A 5,500-nucleotide genomic window follows, 5' to 3' on the forward strand; every position below is an offset into this window, starting at 1 on the left:
TAGTTCAACATAAATAAAATTTAATAAGTTAATACTTCTAAAGCATTAATGTGCCAAGGTTTCAACATATTATTTGCAATATAAATACACATTTTTAACATAAAACTATGCTAAATATGAGGATAAATTATAGATCAATATTAAGATTTTTCATAAGAATGTATAAAATTGAAAAAACATGCAACTAGAATAATTCATGCTGAAGAGTTCTGTAAATGTATGTAATCTCAAAATCTCATTTGCCACTTGTCTTTAAGAGCTAGATTAGGGAATATTGGATCCAGGACAACTAGAACTAATGTATTTGGAGTTAATATTTAAGATTTTTTTAAAAATTAGGTTTTCCCTTGTGCTTGCTTTGGCAGCACCTGTATTAAAATTGGAATAATACAGAGAAGATTAGCATGGCCCTACTCAAGGGTGACATGCAAATTCATGAAGCATTCATATTTTAAAAAAATGAGATTTTCTCATCTTTTCTGTTTCTTATATGATGACAGATGAGCATAATATTGCAGGTAGGCCCACTACCACTTCCTGAGAAGACTTTCAAATAGTCTGAACTTATTCTTACAGTGTCTATATTAGGTTTCTATATACAAATTTTCTACCTCACCCCAACTTTTAAGTCATGAAAACTTCTAGGAGAGTGGGCTAAGATTAAACTTCTCCAATTGAAGGGCAAAATAGGATTCTAATCGAGTATTTGGAGAGGCGTGGAGGTTTTTGCTCCATCGTTACAGACCATGATATTGCTAACCTGCAGGAAAATACAAGACCGAAAGAGGTATGTGCTTGCGTGCTATGCACACAACCTGGGGAGTAGGATGGGATGAAGGGAATTGGTAGAGGTAAGAGTGAGTAGAGGCGCGTGATAGTGTCCATGTGGGTTTGGCACCTCTTCTGGGAGGTTTTTTGTTACAGGTAGAAATTTTACTATCTTGGTAACAATTATAACTCCCAACATTTCACGAGAGTTAGAGACTGAAGTAAGCCAGAAGCAAGACATAATGAAGATAGAAGAATAGGAGAAATTCATTGGTTTGTCTTCTGTGCCTTATATTTATATGCCACCCATCCCTCACACCTGAATAAGAAAAGATGAAGATAATCTAGAATATAAGAACTCCCTGAAAAACTTTCTTTAATATTTTCTTTAGTGTCTGGGTAATAAATTCTTTGTTTTTGTCTGTGAAAAAAATTTCAACTTTAAATTTGAAGGATATTTTCATTAGATACAGAATTCTAGATTAGCTGTTACAGCACTTTAAAAATTATTCGATATTTTCAGGCTTCCATCATTTTGTTTTGTTTTGAGAAATTCAGAAGACTTAATATGTTTTTCTTTCTTTCTATTAGCAAACGGTTTCCTTTCTGGTTTTCAGCAATGTTACTGTGATTACTTTCCCTAGGTTTGTTTTCTTTGTTCATTTGCTTTCCTTTTTATTTTGCTTGATGTTTCTGAAAATACGTGGTGTCTTTCATCAGTTTTGGAAGATTCTTAGTCATTATCTTTTCTGATATTGGTTCTGTCCATTTTCTTTTTCCTCTTCTGGGATTCCAATTATGTCTTATTAGACTTCTGACTATGCCACTTGTCTCTCTTAGACTCCTGTGTTTTTTACATTAATTTTTTTTCTCTGTCCTTTAGTTTGGATATTTCTGTTCACTTGTCCCAGGTTTACTAATTTTGTCTTCTCTATTTCATCTGTTCACACACACATCAGATGAGGTCTATATTATAGACCTTTTTTCTCTCAAATGCATTTGGTTCATCTATTGAAACTTTTAATATTTTTTATCCATCCTTTCCTCTGTTGTCTTGGACATATTAATTATATATATACTATATAGTATATATATATAGAAGTTTATTTAACTCAGAGAGAGAGGGAGAGAGAGAGGCAGTGGGGGAGGAGCAGAGAGGACAGGATCCCAAGCAGACTCCTCACTGACAGCAGTGAGCCTGATGAGGGACTTGAACTCACAAACTGTGAGATCATGACTTGAGCCAGAGTCAGATGCTTCATTGACTGAGCTGAGCCTTCCAGGCTTCCCGACATATTAATTGTATTTTAAGGTAATTGTCAGTGAATTCCAATATTTGGGTTATCTGAATTTTTTTCCTCTTGTTCTCTTTGTTTTTTCTCTTGGGTTTTGTTCACGTAGTTTTGTCTTTTGGCATGCCTAATACATTTGGCCCAAGTGCTGGATATTTAGTTTGAAAAAATAAGTTATTCTCCACAGAAGGGTCATTCTCTCCTGCACCATGCAGACAGAGTGATGGCTGATCACCTTAATCTAATCAGTGACTATGCTAATCCATGGCTGTGTTGTTGTTCAGAAGAGATTCGGTCACCGCTTGTTTGCCCGTGGCCTTCCAGGTATTTTTATTGGGAACTTGATATGTTTTTTAGTAGCTCCTCTTCTTGCATGTACTGAATGCTAAGACTTTGACATGTCAGAATGCCAGAAACTCTGCTTTACTTTTCAGAGTCTTTTCCACATAGGCACCAGAATTCTATAAATGCTCTGAAGGAAAAACTGACCTTCTGATTAAAGGTTCTAGGTCTCCATCAAAAGCTCTGCTATTGCAGCCTGGAGTCTTAGCCTGCTTTCTTTGTTAGAGTTGGCAGATGGCTATAGGGTAAAATTGGCTGCAAATACTAGCTCACTTTTCTTAATGTTCTCCCTTCTGCAGTCTTAGTCCTTCTATTTCTTCTGAGCAGATCTTATTTGTCTTCATATAAATGGCTTTTGTATTTTATCTAGTGGTTTTTTGTTCTCAGAAGGAGCACTGGTTGGCCATAAACTTAAGTGAGTGTGACCACCTGTCCCAGTTTGCCAAGCTGTTCCAGTTCAGCACTGTAGATCGCCAGTCCCAGGAAACTCTTCATCCACAGGCACACTGACACAGTTGGTCATCGTAATTATAAGCCATCCAGAAATGGAAGTTAGTAAATTTAAATTAATATGAAACTAATATGTAGGAAGGCATATTTAACAAAACTCATGTGAGAAAGACTACTTTTCATACTGAGATGTATGTTAAATTACTTAGCTCATAATTGTTAAGCCAATATTTTCATGAGTAAGAGTGCTTAAGGAAATGCAAATATCTATTGTTTAGAAATTTTACCTATTAGAAATTTTAAAAGACTGTCTAATCATTATTTTGTTAATTGTTCTAAGAAAGTTGGCAAAATCATCGGTTTGTCTTTGAAATCGTTTTAAGTGTTTGTACAAATTCTGACTTTCATTTATCTCTTTTTAAAATGCATTTTTTGGCTCTAAGATGTTTTTGATCAGATACTTTTGTGTCTAAGTAAAAATTCATGCTGGCTGGTCTATCCTGTGTGAAGGCAGTGAACTCTGTGCTCTGTGGCTTCATAGCTAATATGCCCTATAGAAAAGTGAGGCAGAGGAACACGGCTCTTGGATGACAAAGCTTTATTCATTAAGCTCAAGAAATTCTTTCATTTGTAGATACTGTATCTTGTTTATATTTTATCATAAAGTTTGAAACAAAAAAAATAAAATTTGTCCAGTAAAAAATGCTACAAGAGCAGAGTTTTTATTAATGGAGATATAATTTTTAAAAGGCTAGATTCAATATTTTGTATGTGATTTGGGAAATACTTGCCTTGTGATAGTGTCATGCTGTCTTAAATTGTATTTCAGTTTATATTTTTAATTGTCATTTTATATTCATTTCTGATTTTGCCAAGTAGAATATAAGGTCTTCTAGGGCAAGAGCTTCTCATTATTTGATTCCTCAAAGCCGATGTACAGATTTTTATTTAATTTCCAAGAGGACTGGATTTTCAATGGGCAGTTACTTATGGCCAGATAATGCATCTTTATATATATCATGACCTTACCGAACTCCAAAAATAATCCAAAAGAAAGAACATTGCCACATGTTTTAAGAAATCTAGATGATCATCTGGATTCTGCCATTAACTACACTTAAGCAAAGTAGTTTCAGTTTCTCTCTCTGTAAAATTAAGGGATTTGAAGACCATAGTTTCTGACATTCCTTCTAACTCTTCAAAAATAAAAATAAAAAAAATAGACTGGTTTCTGAGAGAGCTAATATGGAGAATGTTCTATTTGGACGTATCAGAGCCTTAACCCATGTTGTCTGAAGTCCATGAACTGCTGTGATTATAGCATTTCTGAGCTCCCTAATATCTTTTATTTTGTTTCCATAAAAGACCATAAAAGTTATTGATAACTTTTCTTAGATCTGTTGCATTTAGTTGTTTTTTCTTATGTTCTCTTCATTTCTATTTTTTCCCCTGATTTTCTTTAGTATTGTGCTGAAAACAAGCTTTTCAGAGTTAAGATTCACACTCTTCTTCATTTATCTAAAGCTACATATAATGAGAGGAAAACTGTTAGAAGATAGATGTTTCAAAGGTATATCTTGGTGAAATTGGGATAGTTTTGGCCTGCATACTTAAATTTTATTTTAAAAATCCTTCTAGTTAACACAGAAATGTATTTTAGGGGCGCCTGGGAGGCCCAGTCGGTTGAGGACGCACTTCGGCTCAGGTCATGATCTCCCGGTTTGTGAGTTCGAGCCCCGCGTCGGGCTCTGTGCTGACAGCTCAGAGCCTGGAGCCTGGTTCGAGTTCTATGTCTCCCTCTCTCTCTGCCCCTCCCCAGCTAATGCTCTGTCTCTTTCTGTCTCAGAAACAAATAAACTTAAAAAATTTTTTTTTAAAAGAAATGTATTTTAAAAGAAAAATGGCTTATGTCTGTTAAGTCTCAACTTGAGGATTCTTTGTGGACGCATAGGCACTGAGATCTCTTTCTTTAATGAACAGCAGCACTGCCTGAAGACAGTATACGGCCAAATGGAGAGTATCTGGTATTTGATTGTTGAGTTCATATCAACTAGACCAGCCGGGGAAGTGATTATGTTCACGGTGGAGGGATTTCGTCAGCTGACCACCATTATTATATAATGGGGTGGAATAACCAGAGACCATAAACTAACTGGTGGTTTAGGTACTATATTTGGCTTGCACAGAAGTTTTGTTTGACACACATAGTTTTGTTTTTTTTTAATTGAATTAATAATATTTAAAAATTAAATTTCACATGCAAATTAAACTTCTGGCTTTTTTTTTCTTTGAAAAATTGTGCAGTATGACAATAATACATCCACAGTCAGTAGGACCTAAATAGTAGCTTCTCTTAGATGACAACATTCTTTTGTTTGTTCACCCCAGTTAATCAGGCCTTCTTTACTTATTTATGTTAACTACTGCACCTCTGTAAACATTTGAGTTTACAACCCATTTGAAAACTTAAAAATTGGTATTTTTCTTGACCTCCCTGGCCAATTTTAGTGGCATGACCTAGCTGTGACTCAGTTGTGTTCTCTTTCTCAGCATATTTTCCAACATATCGTCAAGTTTCTGGTAGCAATTAGCTTGTACCATTGGTTCCAAAGCTTGTTCTAAGTCCAATAGTAGCAGCCAGATCCTTA

The 5,500-nt window shown here is 35.0% G+C and overlaps 1 non-coding gene across 1 annotated transcript; it reads left to right on the top strand.

Annotated features, from left to right (window-relative positions):
• The first annotated feature begins 349 nt into the window (after positions 1–349).
• On the top strand, positions 350–455 carry LOC131515557 (U6 spliceosomal RNA). The gene has a single exon (XR_009263626.1). It is a non-coding gene; the product is annotated as a U6 spliceosomal RNA (small nuclear RNA).
• Positions 456–5,500: the final 5,045 nt, after the last annotated feature.

Source organism: Neofelis nebulosa, chromosome 6 (assembly GCF_028018385.1).
Source record: "Neofelis nebulosa isolate mNeoNeb1 chromosome 6, mNeoNeb1.pri, whole genome shotgun sequence".
Lineage (NCBI taxonomy): Eukaryota > Metazoa > Chordata > Mammalia > Carnivora > Felidae > Neofelis > Neofelis nebulosa.